Source organism: Stegodyphus dumicola, chromosome X2 (genome assembly GCF_044657685.1).
Source record: "Stegodyphus dumicola isolate Sdum_Otavi_A_Nest chromosome X2, ASM4465768v1".
NCBI lineage: Eukaryota > Metazoa > Arthropoda > Arachnida > Araneae > Eresidae > Stegodyphus > Stegodyphus dumicola.
The window spans coordinates 125,707,414-125,726,951 of record NC_140781.1 but is presented as its reverse complement, the minus strand read 5'-3'; the positions used below and the strand labels follow the sequence as shown (position 1 = coordinate 125,726,951).

The 19,538-nt window shown below is 34.4% G+C and overlaps 1 long non-coding RNA gene across 1 annotated transcript in view; it reads left to right on the top strand.

Moving 5' to 3' along the window:
• Nucleotides 1-3,840: 3,840 nt before the first annotated feature.
• Nucleotides 3,841-19,538, top strand: part of LOC146992909 (uncharacterized) — a 69,941-nt gene continuing 54,243 nt past the window's right edge. The window contains exon 1 of the long non-coding RNA XR_015039145.1: nucleotides 3,841-3,978. This is a non-coding gene — a long non-coding RNA (uncharacterized LOC146992909). The remainder of the gene's footprint in view (nucleotides 3,979-19,538) is intronic.

The window sequence follows — 19,538 nt, the reverse complement described above, 5'->3', positions numbered from 1 at the left end:
CAGTATTCAAGCACAAATCGTATGCATTAGATAAATATTGAACGTATAGCGTGGATTAATTTTATAAATTCCGCATAATTTTCTTTTAAATTATTGTCAGAGTTTTTTTTTTTTACTTTGCTTTTTCATATTAATATGCAAATAATATTAATAATGTATTAAACAAAAAATGAAAATACCACTACTTTCAATTCAAAACACACACACATATATTAGTTATACTTGAAAGTCAGCATGTATAAAGCATGTAGGGAGCTGAACTATGGAGTCACCAGTTGTCATTGTTATTGCTTGCATTGCTTGTTATTGCTTGTCACCAGTTGTCATTGTTTGCATTGGGAATCGCTATCCAAAAAAGCTTAAAAAAAAACCTGATTTAAACTAGGACTGCAATTTACTTGCGGACAGCAGCAACTCATTTTGGTGGGATAATCAACTGAGAGATTCTATGTGTATACAGGAAAAAAGAAAAAGAAAAAAAAAAAAGAATGTCCACTAGTGGCCGAGCAAGTCGTTGAACATTAGTAGTTCGAACTGAGTTCGAATCCCAGCGAAACAGCTAGCTGCATGAGAGTTTCCTTGAATTTTCCCGTTCGTACGTGGATACGATACGAGCGACTTCCGCTTAAAAAATCCTCCACAAAAGCGCCCCTTTTCTTAGGTAGGTAGCTTTCGCGTGCTTTATAAAAATCAAATAAAAAATTTAATCTTACTTCTGACCTTCCCCGCAGTGCTGAATTACCAGTCTTAGTGAAAATAATTATATATTTAAAAAAAGGTGCAAATAAATATGATAAAAACTACTGTGAAATATGAATTAATTAAATTTTATTCAAAGTATAAATAAATAAATGAACATTATATTTGTTCTTAATTTGAACTTTTCCGTCATAAATTTAATTTTAAAGCATATTGAGCGAAATTGAACATGTGAAATCATGCATATTATATAGACATGGTATTATTCTGTTAACGGAGATCCAGTCTCCAAATGTGCGCCAAAGCGTGAAATGACGTAGCCCGTTTATATCGCATCATGAACAACTGTGCAATGATAATATAATCAAAGCCCATTATAACGAACTTCAAGGGACTAGAAAACTAGATTCGCTGTATCTGGTACCCAATCCCATAAGAAGAACTCATTATTTTCCTAAAACGTGTAAAAGTTGACTAGTGAATCACAAAATTGATTAGCATTGTCACATGTATCAATACAGGTAAATAATAAATATTTTTAAAGGATCATACTTAAGGGTTAACTACAATTATTATCACGCTCAATTGTGAATTTTTTCCTTTCCTTTGTTTTTCCAGTTTCACCATACCGTAATTTTACACGACAAGTTGCTTAACCTAAAAGTAATGTTTCAGATCCTTTCTCGGAATACATACCGCTATCTAAAATATACATTTATAATTATGAATAATCGTTTAAGTGATATAGTATGATCTCTAAAATCTGTGTGTCCTGGTTTAATAAGAAGTGTGCCTGGGTGTCACACTGCCACGATTAGTTTAGTTGAATTGATTGTGGCTAAGCACACTACGATTCTCTGCCTCAGGGAAGGACGCCTTCGTGCCTTTTCTAAGGGTTAGCTTATTTAATTAGGGCAAAGCCTCGAGGGCTATCTGCCTAAGGGCAGGGATGCCTTCGTGGAGGACTTTCTAAGGGAAAATGGCTCGTATACACGTTACACATGGGGAAAACCACGAAAACACCCATGCAGCCAGCCCGTTCGCGGAATTCGAACCTCGGACCGAAGCTTTTCTAAGGGAAACTGGTTCGTATTTATGTTACTAACGGGGAAAACTACAAAAACTCCATTGCAGCCAGCCCGTTCGCCTCAAATCGAACTTACGTCGAATTACAATAACCCAGCATTCTATGACTTTACCACTCGGCCGTTGGTGGGCTCTACACTGTCGAGAATAGCCTTTAATTAAAGCACAAGTGATAAAAAGACAAAAGGACAGAAGCGTAAAGTTGTTTTTGTTCCTAGCTGTCTAATTATGGATGATATTAAAAAATGTTCATCTAAAACTTACAGAGATTCTGGAAATGAAAAATCCAAAAATTTTTTATTCGAAGATATGCATAAAGTTCGTTATATCCCGCGTTCATAAATTTGGAGGTTTGCTATAGCCACATAAAATAACTGGACGGGACAAAAAATATTGTTTGCTATATCCAAGAGTTCGTTATAAACCGAATTCGATATAACGGAGTTTGACTGTATATGTAATGCTTAATTTGTGCGATGCCTAATATGTGCGCGATGCCTAATTTGCGAAATTTTCTGGTGTTTTTAAGCGAAAACAGATCGTTGTGTACATCGGGAGAACCAATCTTTTGTTTTCCTTTTGCATACATCAATCTGTTTTCGCTTAAAAAACATCAAAGAATTGCTCAAATTCAGAGTCACGAATACTAAACATTAAATATACCATATTCCTTATATATAAAATAGTTGTTCTTTTCATAAAAAATTATGTATAGCTAGGGTTATCGCCATGTATTTAAGTTGCGCGCCAACGTTTATGTTTGGTACTAAGGGCCCCTCCCTCTAACAGAAAAGTACCGTGTATACAAAGGGTTCCAAAAGGTCTGTTTACAATTTTAAGTGCTGGTCTGTCAGACCATGAAAAATTTTACATAGGAAATTGTGTCTAAAACTGTGACCGGTAGCCGCTATAGAGCGATATTCGCAGGCGTAATGGAGAGACAAGGAAACCGGGATTATTATTTCAGGAGAGGATATTGCAGGAGAAAGATGCATCGGTTCAATAATGAGGAATAGTTGATATGCGTTACGTTTCTGGGGCAGTGGGTGGACATGAAGAAGCCGCGAGTAACATGTAAGGAGAGAGAGAGCTTTTCAAACATCTGTCAAATCATCCATTGTTTGGACAATTGCACCGCATATTAAATGAGGCTAGAGCTTTCCGAGTATGAAGGAACATCGGTCAGCAACAAACATACTACACACATATTTGCCGCAGAGGAAACTGTGCTGCAGGAAATTGAGAAGCACCACAATCCTCTCACTTCATCTCCATGGATTTCTTCTTATAGGGATACGTGAAATCTCTGATATACGAGACACCCGTAACATCTGAAATTGATCGCGCCACCAGAATAGTGGAATTGGCGGCACATATTCGTGACACTCCTGGCCAGTTTGAACAACTCTGAATCCATGCATCGCCATGGACGAGAGGAATTTTGAACATTTTCTGCAACCATTATTTTCTTCATCCTAATCTTTAAGATTTTTTTAAATAAAGTCATGCTAACTCCGCTATCGTACCCTTTCTCTGCGTGTCAATCACGTTGCTGTAGCACCACACTGTTTGATTTTCGGACAAAACTTCCTATATAAAACTTATTCGTCATCATCTGACAGACCAGCACGTACAGTTTATAAAAGACCTTTTAGGGCACCCTTGTAGATATCTAAAGTTCATAATAAACTAATTTTAAAGCATAAAACTGCTGATTCTGAAAGAAATTTATGTTTCATTATAATTTTATTAAAAATACAGTCAACCCCCGCTACAGCGAATCCGGTTTATAAAGAACTCCCTGATGTAACAAACGAACGTTTTTTGTCTTGTCCAATTTTTTATGCACTTAATTTTATTTTATATGGTTGTAAAGGTTACTTTAAGTTTCTAACTGTTATTTTAAGTTTAAACATGCTTTACTGTCTATTTTCATTTCCCATCTACTACTATTCCCTACCAGAAGGTGTTCTTAATGTCGCGTTATATGCAAATATGTTAGAAAGAATATTTAAGGAAGGTTCAGCTTATTTCGAAAGATAGAGTATAGGAGTCCTTAGTGGCGCGTGTTTGCCGTCTGGCTACTTCGTTCTTAAATCTACGACGCTCGGCTGTATTGCACGTGCTTGTTGATTATCACCGGCTAGATTTGATTAAAGACCAACTACGTTAGGTACTTGTGTCTGGCTTCGGGTAAGTTTGTTTAGCTTAGTATTAGATTAGTTTTTTACTTTCTTATCTTGAGTTAAAATCCCGAGTGGAGGCTTTCCTGTAAACCCGAGAAGGGGGCCCATCTGTTATTATTTCTTTGAGTAAAAAAAAGGTATTTTAACTCTTCTCTGGACTTTACCATCATACACGTGAACTGAGCGATAAGTCGTTGTACAGTTAATTAAGTTCCTCTACGTTCTGTATAGACAAAGTTCTGAGGAACATTGTATGGTTACAGCAAACCTCCTAACAGGTGAAGATCAGATCTTTATGGATATCTTCGGCTGAAAATTTTTTGGATTTTTCATTTCAGAATTCTGCAAGTTTTAGCTAAAAAATTACTAGTTCTTAAAATCATTTGTGGTTAGGCTAGTAAGATGTCAAAGACAAGTTTACGTTTCTGTTCTTTTATCTATTTATCTTCACTCGTACCTGTGATATAAATAAAAGCTATTCAAGAAATAAAAGCTATTCAATAAAAACTATTTCTTGTTAAACCGAAACACAAATTTTAGGAGATAATATTTTATCTGTCATAGGATTAATCATAATTATAAATGTACATTTCAGAGGGACGTTTGTATTTCAATAAAAGACCTGTAACTTGATACTTTGATAGATACTTTGAGTGGTATAGTGGTGTTCAGCAGAGATGACTTTTCCTGCTCTTACCAGTTAACTGAGGGAGTCCCTTAAAGGGCCTAACTTTTGAAGAAAATCTGAAGGAAATTCTCCATGTGAGAAGAAATTTAGTCGGATATTTGTAACTTGACTTTTATGCTAAGCAATTTATAGTGCAAAATTACGGTGTGGTGAAACAGAGGGGGGGGGATTATAATTGAGTGCAATAATAATTGTAATTAAAACTTACATATGAACATTTTAAAAATATTTATCATTTACTATTGATAGATATGGCAATGTTGGTCAACTCTTTTGTAATTCATCTGTCAACTTTTCAGGTATTTTTGAAAATAATCGGTTTTCTTTTCGAATCGGATGTAACGAACCACCTGATATAGCGAACCAATGTTTCAATCCTTTGAACTTTGCTATAGCAGGATTTGATTGTACTAAATTTTTGATGACCGATTGTAGCCAAATACGGAATAAAAAGGCTTAATCGCACATACTGTTGCGTGCGGCAGATTTTAGTAACACTCCTTTAAAGTTATATGTTTGCATACGACTGCCAGGGAAATGAACCGAATTTTGCACGAGACGTTTCGAGATCTAGTTCTTAAGAATGGCAAATTATCTTCCATCTGTGTTTGAACATTTAAATAACATTAATATGCATGTCAGAATTGAATGAATAAATCATCCCAATAATGATCATAATTAAATAGTTATTACTGTATTTACGAAATTTCTCCTAATTACCTTTTATTCCATTTTTCAAATGTTTCTTATTATTAATAATGATAAAGATCCAAACAATAATAATCCAAATATTAATAATTAAAAATAATAATCCAAATATTAAATAATATTTGATTTTTACCTTTTATAGCAAGAATGGCCAACTTTTCTGCGTCAGGGATCGAATTTTTAAGTAAAAATTATTCGCCTTCTACCTTTCAGCTTTACGAAATTCAACATGTTCAAGCCCCTGGAATAATCGATAGCGGAAGGCGAAGAGACGACGTCTAGAACAGTATTAAATCGCATTTTTTAATGAAATTGTTATCTTGACATCATATTCGTTGATTTATAAAAAAAATACTTAATTACTGGGATCGACCTGCGGGGTATACTTTTTTTTCTCTTATGGCTGTGTATGTTACGAACGTTTTCTGGAGTGTCTTTAGCTAGCATTCAATCATTTAAATGCTTAATTTTTCGGAATACGTATTCTTAAACGTGTCTAAAATAAATAAGTATATTCAATTAACGTTATGTAATACAGGTTTCTTCACTGGCAATTTATATATTTGTTATTATACAATGATTGCATAAATTCGGCATGATTTTGAAAACCTGTACACTTCTCTTCCCCTAAAAGAAATCGGTTATAGTCTTGTCAAACTTTAATAAAATTTTCCAGAACACGGTACCATTCTTAAATTTGAAAAATGGATTACTTATCTTAAATATTCATTTTCCCATAATTGTATTAAATTTAAAGCTAAAATTTTCCAACAGATTAGTGGAATACCATAGATGCGAATTATACAATTTCAATTCGCTATAATATATAAGTTGTTGACGCTGGAGAGAACATGATTTACAGAGTGACGGGAGTTGGTGCATAAAAGTTAACAGCTGTAGTGGCCAATTAATGCTTTAAAAAAAAAAAACGCCATTTTAGTATGAAGTCTACATCCGAATGGGCACAATATCCGCGCCCCATTTTTAATCACATCGTGCTTTTTCTACATTTTTGTAACGATTAATTTCGATTAAGGAAAGAGCAGTAGCAACTTGCCTGAATGGAAGGGAGGGAGAGAATGCGATATGGCTAGATTTAAAACCAATCAAAATGATTTAGTTTTGGTTAATCTTTATTTTGATTGATAACCTTAAAGTTTCGGTTCCCAAACTTGAAATTATAATTGGCCAAAGCATTATGTAAATTTCTGAGTCATTAGCGTTATATAAGATTCATATCAGAGGGACTGAAATGACTCAATTTAGAGAAATTTATTGTGAGCAATTACTGTTTTAAGGGCAAAACGGAGACGTAGTCAAACTAAATAAGGAGAGATAAAGGATTATTAAAATTTAAAATTAGTATCTTAACGCATTTATTTTTTATCTACATAAGTTATGATAATTTTTAATAACGACATTGAATATGCATGGAGAAATAGATACACAATGGAGTTTTCTCGCACTGTCTTTAACGAAGCGCATTCCGTTGAATAGCAATACAATACTACAACACAAGTACAGATTTCACATATTCATAGCTTAATGCATGGGATGAGAAGCAAAGTAGCAAACATGGCATTAGCAGTACAGACATGAGAGAGAGGGGACTGGGCGGAAGAGTGTATATTACGATACCAATGCCATATTAAGAGGTTTGGTTAGCAAATTCTGACGTTATTATTGTATAAAGGACCTTCTGCCATTATGAAAATACATGCACCACGAATGTTCTTTAAGAATTACACGAGAGGTATTAAATTTGAAATGACGTAATTCAGAAATATTCCTTTTCATATCATTATTTTTTAGGATAGAAAGGAGAAATAACCAAATTTAAATAGGAGATTTAGGGCTATTACGAATTATTAACTTATACTAGTTAATAATTCGTAATAGCCCCCTTCGTTAGTAATGTTGAATCTTCACCTTACACATACAAAAATACATACACACATCTATTTTACAAAATGAAATTTATGATAAGAAGTTAAAAATAAGGAATCTATATAAAAAGTAAACAACTTAAAAAAGTCTCATGGCATAAAAAATAATATGTAAATAAAAGCTTGATAAGATATTTAGATGCTTAGGTATTAACGAACAACCTTAGCATAGATTTTGCAATTTTTTACAGATGAAAAGGTAAAAATAACTTATCGGATGTGAGCTTGTGATTTTTGCAACATTGAAAAAAAATTCCTAATCTATCGATATTTATCTAAAGTCAGCAGATGTAAAAAGCTTCTGAAATCCATGCCTAGAAAATTCATTGAAAACATAAAAAGAAAAGAACCTCAAAATATTATAAAATTACTTTTTAGGTTTTCCTCAAAAACAAAAATTTCTATGCATCAATACTTTTTGGAGCCTTTTTTCTCGTTTCTGGACGGGAGTGTATAATTTGATATTTATTTAATATTATTTTAATTAATTTTAAGAATTTTTAACTTTGTTTAATCTTGCAATGTGATCTATAACAGGGGTTCCCAACCATTGAAAAATTCCTCCCAGGGAAGAATTTCGTAGTTTCAGGGAAGGAGTGCTGTCAAACTTTTACTTACCTGTTAAGTATTTAGTTTTATTTTATGAATATAAAAAACTACTCTTGTTCAAATTCTAATATTTACTAACATTTTCTTTGCTTTCTCTTGTTTAATTTATAAAACATGTTAAAAAATAATCTTATTTTAAATAAATGTACATGTATTTTTCGAGTTTTGGAAAGGAAGGGGAGGAATGATTGTCTAGCAATGTTGAAAGGGATGCATGTGACGAAAAAGGTTGAGAACCACTGATATATAGGAAAACCATTTCTTTTAATTTAAATGCTTAATGATTCTTTCAAAATACGTTAGAAAGCTTTATACCTTATTGATCCCATTACTTTAATGACTCGCTGTATTTTTCTGCTCCAAGGCAGAGCAGGCAGATAGGCCTCGGGTACACTGACATAGTCAAATAAACCAAACTAAACTACACCGTAGTTTCTCAATGTGAATCTTATTGTTCACAATGGACAATGGGTAAATCTAAAAGGGCTTTAGTGTTCCGAGGAGCAATACGGGGACATTGAAGAGTAAGAGTGCAACAAGAATAGTGCTTGAAAATAAATGGGTTACATAAACACTTTTGAAACAAGTATGTAAACATTTACTTGTACTTTATTGTACTATAATTGCAGTCACGTATCTTCATTAAAATCACATTAAATCATGTCACACATGTTAGTCCAAATTTCGTGTGGGTTCATTTTTCTTTTCTGAGGGAAATAACTGTCAGTCTAATATTCTAAAAACATGATTGTAAATCACTCCAGTGATATTGGGTGAACGCAAATAGCATGTTCCTTCAATATATATCACTGCGCGTGCTGTAATAGGAATGTGTGCACGATTTGTGAGGCCTATAAAGGCTTTCAGAAGTTTTCAATCGTTGTTATTCCGTTTCAGTATCGCGTGACGAGTTTTAATTAATGATTTGATGCAGTGCAAGGGAAATAAATGCCTATAAATAAAAGCTTTCAGTCAGTACCCAGAGATCGCATTCGGAAGACATCTAGGGCTGCAAGGGCAGGAAGGTGCTGAATGAACTCGAATAGGGCGCTGACAAGGAAGGGGGAAAAATAAAATCCCTTGAAAAGGGAACAGTGAACCAAAATTATTTGGGAAACTGTGTGTTCTAGAGAAAATTGTCTGGAGCACGTTTCTGTAATAAAAAAAGATCCTTCTGTTCCTTTTCCTTTTCTATATGACGTATTTTTCTAGTGTGATTGAAGAATTTCTGGATAATATGAACAAACTATTTTAACTTATGGCTCTTCAGATATGATAAATGTATGATATAAGCTTTAATAGAATTCTACAATTCCCATTTACATAAAAACACGCCAGATTTTCATTTAATATGCATTCCGTGTGCACAATTTCCACATCTGTAACACGAAAATAGCAAAATTTCCACATCTGTAACACAAAAATAGTGATTTCTAATCTCAAATGAATGTTATATACAGAAGGATAAATGACTTTCTATGTCAACCGTGTTTTTATTTAGGGACTCAGACTTTCAGGGATGAAGAAAAGGTAAGGGAAAATGCAAAGTGGTGTAGTTCAAAGCTTTTTGAGAATTTGTTACTCCCAAGTCACCTGGTTCTATACAGAGGAAAGAAGAAATAGAAAAATTCAGCATTGTTTTTGCAGCTGGTATACTTATAAAGCTGCTTCTCCTGTAAGAAGAATGATACACCATCGAAGTTTCCGGACGTGGAGTGTAAACTCCAACGAAAATGATCCATACTTGTTTTCCTTTTCCGTTAAAAAGACAGAAGAAAAATTGCCCAAGTTTTTATTTCAGTGTCTTTCATGTCTCAAGCCAGGCTTCTAGTGCGAGGAGTGGTTTTGTAATGCTTCGATCGCTGGGTGAAGAAAAGCATTTTGAGAGAGGATAGCTGTAGCGTCTACGCAGAAGGCTCGTGTAGTGTTGGATGTTTGCATAATGTCATTCACATAAATATTGAAACCAGGGCTAATAATTTGTAGATAAGGCAATCCAGCCAAACCCTATGGAAAGCTTTGGGTATAGCTAGAAATATACCAGCGGTGTATTTAAAAAAAATTCTCTTTCATAATAATACCGGCACAGACAGCAGGCGACAAGATCTTCAGCATAATTAATTGCATTTCGTAAACGATATCGGTCAGCGTTTTGATGCATGTATGTAGTTGCTGAACGTTTATTTGAGCAAATCTTGTGAATAAAAAAACACTATTTCTTATGTTCTTGTTGTTGCTAATGCTCACTTGTCTGACATAGTCAGCTCAAGCCCACGAAATTCCTTGTGGCAATGAGCGCAAGTTTACGCCTGTCGTTGGCAACAGCCTTGAGCACCTTACAGGTGACAGCGCCATTTACCTCAGTTCCGCCCACAATTTTGATGGTGGTAGCCGTCCGAGGGGACGGGTACGAGGGTTTCCCACCCCTCTTCCCCTACCAACAACCTCTCGAGAGGACTTTCGGCTCGCCGCATATTTAGAGTGCACCCATGCCGCCCGGACACTATACATTTACAAACGTCCATGCCTTCTCCAGGATTCGAACCCAGGCCCTTCGGAACGGTAGTCAACAACGCTAACCACTATACCGGTTGGGCGGCTCTATTTCTTATAAGTATCCTTGATTAAAATAATTTTTAGTTTTGCTATGTTCTTCATACTTAACTGTGTTCCCATGTTCACATTTTATATTTCATCTCACATTGTAATGCAAGACTCGTTACTTTTGCCACGTTCACAATAAAGATAAAGTAATAAATAACGAATAACTAAAATCAAGTAAAGTTGTAAAAAAGTTAAATTAACGACAAATAATGAAACAGATGAAAACATCGAAACTCGCCTTAACTCGCCAACTTGAATTCATGGTTTCACTCAAAATTTACAGATGTTCTGGATTCGGTCTTCGGATGAATTGAGGCCCTGACTGCAACAGCATGCTTTTTTCCAAGAATGTTAGGAATGTGAAGATGTTTACACATTTAGTCATCTGTGTAATAAAACCAGAGAGGATATAAACAATGTATGTAAACTATAATAAGTTTTAGTTTTAATTATACAATAAAACACAGAATTGCCCAGTTCTTGGTGCCACTGCACCAAGAAGTCGGAAAGATTTCACTAGCACATTGAAATATCCTTCTGGGTCAAGCCTCTATTAATTTTAAAAATGGTGACTTCGATCATTAGCCAAATTAATGAATGAATGAATAAATAAATAAAAAGAAAAGAAAAAGATTTTTTTTTTTCCTTTTCAACCTTTCTTAAAATTTTTTCCAGCTAGGTAGCTTTACAAGAGTATACACTTACTAATAAAGACAGGCATTTGCGGCAGTATAAAGTATCAAAAATGGCAGGCAAAATAAATCTAAGAAATGGCAATTTATATTTGGCAAAAATCAATATATCATTAATCAAAAATCAATATCAATATATCAAAACTCAATATATTATTATTATGCCATTAATTCACCAGAAACTAACATTAAATGCATTAATTTACAATATGCACTCTAAGTACTACTAATTATTTTGTAAAATTTTGAAAGTATCAATAAACAGAATGCAAAAACAAACAAGATAATTTTACGTACCATAGAAATATTAGCATGCTACACAAAATCCAGAGAAAATGTTTTAACGAGAACCATAACCCAAAATCACATAAACTTGAAAAATCAAGCACTCCATATTAGTTATTCCGTACCTTGGTACTTGAGAAAGAAGTCTTGCAATACAACGCATAACACGCACTTCCGATTACATAATACCACAAGTATTAACTTCAGATACAACGACAGGTATGTTGCCTGTCTGTTATGTGTTTAAGGTGGAAAAACTATCCTTCAGCATGGTAGAAGCATATTTTAAACATGTCAGAACCATCATCTTCGTAGGAATATTATCCGTGTTTTTAATTTGTTTTAATCTTAGAAATGTTCATAATTTTCGAAAGGTCATGGCTTTCACTAACAAAACATTCACATCTATTCTTCAAAATTATACCTTTCTCACCAGGAATACTGGAAACATTTTATACCATACCACTAAACGCAAGCACAGAAACCACCAATTCTAGATTTTGCTCTGGGCAGCTGTTCAAACTGATATTTGAGACAAATTTAATGCGATGAATTTAATATGAATGCGAGATTGTTCTTTGCGGTGTCTGCCTGAATAACTCTTAAGCACATTTAATCGAAGAAGCATCTTCATTAAAAGTATCATTACCTTAATTTTGTCAAAACGCTCAGCATAATAAGCTACGCTTAACCATGTTGTCTAGCTCGCCAGAACTGTACCTGGAAACAGCTGCAATCTTTCTAAAGATTCTCGTTCTAGCAGCCCATTTAACAAAGACCATTTTTACATTTGAAATATTTTTCTTTTATGTCCGAGAACAGTTCATGAACTTTTTCTGAAATTCTGCGCAAGGCGTGAGGAAAACTTATCATATGCAGGATTTTGAGAAATAAGACTTCATGCAGTTGCATCTGTGAGGAAGAAAATGTTTAGCCAAAATAAATTCTAAGCACTGATAAAAAGTTGATATATCCTGAGATTTTTTTTTTCTGTCTCCAACCGCCACCTCACTTGCATCAATGTATGCAGCATCTAAATATGTTCTTGTTAAGGTCACTTCGCAAAAATAAGTTTTCAATATGTTTTCAGATATTTATTTTTCACTTTCCAGAGTGAAATGTTGGCCGACACGAATTATGCTGGAACTATTTGTGGCGTGAAATTCCTGCTGCAAAAAACATTGATAACAGTTATGTTGTTTTATCGCCCCTGCACTTCCTGGTAATTGCATATCTGCGATTTAATATATACGCTTTCTCACCAAATAATGCTTTTAAGCGCAAACTGGTTTTTCACAAGTTTTGCAAAGCAACACTGATTCAGCTGCTGTAAACAAAGCTGGATTAACCATTGAGCAAAATAAGCACGTGCTTATGGCATCAAGGAAAGATGGGTATCATAAAAAAGGTTCTTGGGACCACAAAACTTTCATATTGCCGGCATTACCATGGAGTTTATGGTGTTACTAAACCAAGACTGAGAAAGGAGTGTGGGGACAGGGGGGTAAACTTGCGGAAATATGTGTGATGGCACCAAAATACAAGTATTTTAAGTGCTTAGGGCGTCTAAAGTTCTTAATCCGGCCCGGGTTGTAAAACTGTCCTCTCTAAATTCATTCAAAAACTTACTCAATTTCCCCTTACAGTAAAAGCTGTATCTTAGGCATTCCGTTGTAACGCACAAAGCGACTCAAAGAAAGAAACAAAGCTGAGAGAAGAAATTTCGGCTAATCTTTGGAATATGGTAACAGGTAGTTTGGCGACATTTTGGTAAGGCGATAAAGGTTACTAGCTTGGACTTCAGCAGTGTACATGGATATAGTCAATAGTGTGCGCAATGCCATTTGTGTGCAATTCTGGGATGTTTTTTTAAGTGAAAACAGGTCGACGTGTACATGGATGATACCGTGTATGTGCAATTCGTAAAAACGCGGCAAGCAGTGAGCGATTCTTCACTTTGTCCCAATTTCGCACCTAATCTTTGTCATGATTAAGCACATTTGTTCCATAAAAGTTCTAACATAAGCGTAAATCGGCTAGCAGATAGTTGGAAAAAAAGTTGAGTAAAAAACAAAAAAAAAACAAAAAACAAAAAAAACTTTACTTCGTGAAAACAAAATGGCGTCCAAACAAAAACTAACAAGTTGCTGTAGAAGGGTTGGTCGCCAAAAAATCGCCCAGTTACCATAATCCAAAGATTAACCGAAATTTCTTTTCAGAATGTAGTTATCATTTTCCCTCTTCCCCGGGATTTCGTGCTAGTCAGTTTGGTCAACAATAATCTCCCCCTCTCCTAAACAGCAGTGTTTAATACTCAAACCTTTCGCAATGTGACGTGCATATCCGGTAGAAAAGTGAACGAAAATTAAGAAACGAAACGGCAGATATCTGCAGTGATCGCAATACATAGCATTTATTCATAATTTTTAATAAAAACGTCAAACTATGGTATTTACCGTAACTTCATGATTTTGCTTGCTTAGTTAGAATGAGTCGTGAATAAATTAATGAAAAATAATTTATCTGTTTACTTTCCTGATAGTCATGATAAACCTCTCTTATTTTCAAGTCGGTAAGTTGATCGCCCTACTTGTATGCAATGTCGTTCACATTTACGAAAATTTGCAAAGTAGCAGCATTATGAAATACTTTTCTCACTAAGATTAGCGTGGACTATAAATTAAATATTGCTTCTTGTCTGGTTTTTGAAATTGTCAGGATGATAAGAAACTAATGAAGACTTCTGAGTTATCAGAATTAAAGTGCAGAGAAGCATGCTAAAGTAATTCTTCAATCGAAATTTTTTCAAGTTATTATAATATTAATACCAAGTCCTTTCTTTCCCAGCTTCACTGAAATTATATTTCATTCACTGGCAAATGATGTCATGATAAGCTACATGTTATTCATATCATTTAGTGAGTTTCGCGTGCATTTAAGTTGCGCAGAAGCCGAACGAAAGAGTTGGCATTTGGTTCTTTCAGTGCATCCAAATGCCATCGGTAAATCTCGGTGATACGTTAAGAAGTTCCAAACTGGAAATTCTAATCTGGAGAGCAAGTCTAGAAATGGGCGATCAATAGAAGTGGAAGGCCCACCAGCGGCTGAGCGGTAGAAGCCGCTGAATACTGGTAGTTCGGTCCGAGGTTCGAGTTTAGGCGAACGGACTGACTACATGGGCGTTTTCGCGGTTTTGCTCGTGTGTAACGTGGATATGAGCCAGTTTCCATTAAAACGTCCTCCACAGGCATCCCTCACTTTCCGTATAGTGCCTAATAGTGCAGCACGTAATAATTAAAAAAAAAATAGCTATGGAAAAGGACGAATTGACCAATTCCACCAATCATTTATAGAGAAAGCGCGACAAAATTTCACTGTGCGCGGTTACCAGCAAGAGCAATTGAAATGAATAAAATGTTTCCTCGTGCCTCGTGTGCTGGTGTCTGGGTTTCAGGTAAACTCACAGCTGAAAAACGAAAGAAACAATTATCGATTTGCAGTTCCGTACTCTCAACAAGGGAAGTCTAGCTTTCGTGCTGCGTAAAGAGACGGAAGATGAAAACTAGGTTATTTATGCTGACTTACTCGAAAAAGACAGTTAAGCTCATAAGATAAGCCAATCGGTCAAAGCAAGGTTGCAAGACATACATCGTCCGCAAGCGCCATCCAGAAAGGAGAACCTTTCGGAGGTTCATTGATAGTACACCATCAGATACCGTTTATTATGAGTCTGTAAAGAAATAACTCTCAGAGAGTTAAAATAGGAAAGGGTGCAATTACATTAAGCATGTTTAAAACAAATTTAAAAGATATTCGCAATGAAATTGCGCTACACTACGCATTAAGCGCAGTATGGAATCGAAAATTTAAAATTATGAGATTTTGTTCCAAGCGATGGCGTTTTGTGCCGAGCTGCAATAGCGAATATTTATGTTTATTTTGGAAAAACACGGGCTCCAAAGACCGCTGAGGACTAGGCACTGGAGCTGGGTTCAAGGCCACTGGAACTGCATGGCTGTATTTCCTGGGTATGTAACGCGAATGCGAACCGGTTTTCCTTAGAGAATTCTCCACAAAATTATCCTTTCACATAGGTAGATAACCCTTGTGTGCTTTGCCGTATTCAAATAATATAATCTTGAGAAGTCCCGATATGGCGCACCAACATATCTTAAACTTGAGTACTTACAGCGTAGTATAAAATATACAGGTAATGCATTAGTGATCACTGTCATAATTTAAAAAATTTACATTTTATTGGTAATGTCAGTTATTTTGGTTTACAATATAAACACGAATATATATATATTAAATATTTTTCTAAACGCAAAATTTTACTCACATGTTATGTAGTAAAATGCCGGTTATTTGAATGCAGGCTTTAAAAAATTTTGGGACGAAAATATTCCTAAGTCAAAATCAACGGTCCCCTTACCTCAAGCTTTAAGGTCTCTGTTTCGGAGTGGAGCTACAGCTAATTCTACGCATTTAAAAAGAATGATATCAGTTAAAATTAGTTACTAAATTTTCCCTCCCCGGTTAAGGTATTTAATAGGAAATTTGTTGGTCGTCAGGAGAGAACTTTTTAACAAAAATTTAGCAATATTTTAAAATTCTGAAAAGTCGTAAAACAATGCTGCATCGTCAAATATAATTATTTATATGTATTTTCGCTGCCTACACACAGAGATTTAGAGCTATTCTTTGTAATTATATATTTCTAAACGAGAAGGATTATTTAGAAATTTCTTAGACCTTATTTAGTTCGTATCGCCAAAAAGAATATTTATTCATGAAAAAGAATATTTATTCATATTTATTCATGCAAAAGTATTTGTCAGCAAATATGTAAGGAATCAGTAGGTAATAAATATAAGTTAATAAAACCTATAAATAAATAGATATATGTAAAATTCAAACTGAGTATTTATTTTCTTATTTTCGTTCCCAGTTATTGTAAGATAATAAAGATGTGGTTTTGTGCAATAATGCCATTAAACTATACAAACTACTATTACTCATCCAGCAGTGGAATCATTTTTTGCGCAAATGACCCTGCTTTTCGACTTGCGCGCGAATGCCACTAACCAGAATCTATCCGGATTAATTTCTTTTTCAAAAAAAATTTATTGAGCGAGTCATTTGTTGAGACAGAGAGTGATAAATGCTTTGTTACGCTTCACAAGTTTTGACTTGTTAAGTTTACTATCTGATCAATCACTATGACGTTTTAGAACAATGCACAGGCGTGAAATGCTATTTTATTTTATTTTAAGTACTATATAATTACGTTAAATTAAAAATTAAGTTTATTAAATTTGTCTTTTGGTATTTCCATGCATGTCTGTTTAAAATTTGATAGCTAATTTATCGAAACTTGAACGGATGGCTCATGACGAACTTACTCCTCTTCAGCAAATTTTTAAAGGTATACTATCATCAGTATAAGCACTGGGACTGGAATTGTTAGAAAAACCTCTAAATCTGAGCTTTCCAATTGCATTTTTGTCCTTTGGAAACATAAGTATACGCAGGAAGAAATATCTGTCATATGTATTTGTAATTATGTAAAACATACTTTTGTTCGCGATAGAATATGGTGATAACTGTTTATCACACTATCATCGTTTTTAAAGATTAGAAAGCACCGTTTTTAAAGATTAGAAAGCACCGTTTAACGAGTATAGTGGTTAGCGTCCCTGACTGCCGTGCCGAACGGCCTGGGTTCGAATCCTGAAGGCATGGATGTTTGTAAATGTACAGTGTTCGTGCGGCAGGGGCTAAACATGCGGCGAGCTGAAAGTCCTCTCGACAGGTTGGTGAAAGGGAAAAAGGGGTGGGATACCTTCGGACCCGTCCCCCGGGATGCTCTCCATCAAAATTGGGGGCGGAACTGAGATCGCACTGTCACCTGTGAAAAGCTCAAGGCTGTTGCGCTCAATATTGTGCTCCTTGCCACGAGGAATTTCAGGGGCTATAAGGTGGGACAAGTGAGCATTAGTCAACGATAACAACAAAGAGCCACACATAGCATAAACCTTTTGATATAATTCTTAATTTTATTCGTATATATTTATAATTATATGAGTCATAAAATTCAAAATTCTGCGTTTTCAGATTCTAAGAGCATTTGATTTTACATAAATTCATCATTCGGTAATGATATGTATAATAATAGAAGAAATATTATTAACAACTCATTACGGAAGAAAAATTTCGCTTGTATTGCTTTCAAAACTCTCTTAATAATTTGTACTTGACGTTAAATTTAATTAATCCCGTTATCTATTAAGAAATAATTATAGCGAACCCTCTAATGGCAACCATCTCTCTAAGGAGACACTTCTGAAAGAAATCCATACTTTTGAGAACATAAATAAAAATTGGTAGTGAACATCACGTCGCTAGGACTACCACATCCATAGAGAGCCAAAATCCTTTAAGTCGTGGATGGTCGGATTTAAACAGAGCACCCTGTACTTTTGACAGAGTGTAGTAGATTAATCTTAATTATACATTTCTTACATTTTTATTTTCTTTCAAATCAGTGGAACCATGGCAGTAGTAGGAAACAGACAGTTCACCAACAGGGCGCGGCGCATGGTGCAAGCCCGCTGGCGAATTGCGGATCAGCCAGCAAACTAATAAGGGGAAGGACTGTATTAGGTGTGTTGAGAATACGGCAAAGCACACGAGGGCTATCTACCTAAGGGGAGGGATGCCTTCGTGGAGGACTTTCTAAGGGAAACTGGCTCAAGTACACGTTACACATGGAGAAAACCACGAAAACGCCCATGCAGCCAGCCCGTTCGCGGGATTCGAACCTCGGACCGAACTACCAGTGTTCAGCGATTTTACAGCTCGGCCGCTGGGGAAGGACTGAGATAGGGGTTCCAATTTGATAAGAGATTATCTTTTATCGATTTACCAGCGATATTTCCCTTTGTTAATCAATTTTTACCCTTTGTATTTTTCTTCGTATTCCAGTTATTTTACTGGATATATAATGGTCATTTTCTGTGTATCTTTAATGGAACTTGCTTTCGAATTTAATAATTGATTCAGAAGGCCTTAATTTTAGATGTAAATTTTTAATTCTTACCGTATATTTTAAGACTTATAATTTCTTATATACCCTGAATTTAACCTTATTTCTTAAGATTTCTTTTCATCATACCACATTTACTTTCCGTAATCTTAATTATATTACTAATTTTTATTATTTCATTTTACACAGAATAATTTTGCATGCCTTTTAATCAATATTCTAACTTACTTGTTATATTTAACAAACGTAATTATTCGGATAAGCGTTTTTATTTATTAGGTTATTTCATTTTAAATACAATTTAACCTTCGCCCTTTTTAACTTATTTGTTCTATTTTCTGATTAAACCTTTTAACCAATACTCTTAATTTTAACTTGTTATATTTTACAAGCGTAATTACTGAAATGTCCGTTTTTATTTAATATGTTATTTGGAGTTTTCAACTTTTTTCGTACTATTTAGCGTTTGTGATCTTCAACATATTCTGTATTTTAACAAATTTATTATATTTTCTGTTCATATACATGATCTTTACTTTAAAATGTAAAAATTTTAACTTGTTTAGTACATTTTAATCATCATAATATTTAATATACTGTAATTTTTAACTATACTGTTATATGTTCACACTATATACATGACTTTTATTTGACTTTTTAATTTCTCTCATGCACTTTGGCTTTCGTAATTTCCAATAGAGTCTTAATTTTAACATGATTCTATATTTTTAAATCATATACCTGACTTTTATTCAATTTTAGATGAAATTTTTAACTTCTTTTCCACTTTGTAATGTTTGTACTTTTCTACATACTCTAAACTTTAACTAATTTGTTATATTTTTACACTCTATATATGATTTTCATTTAATTTTTAACTACTTTCATACATATTAACCTTCGTAATTTCAAATATACTATTAATTTTAACTTAATTCCTATATTTTCTGACCATATATATGAACTTTATTTAATTAATGATGTAAT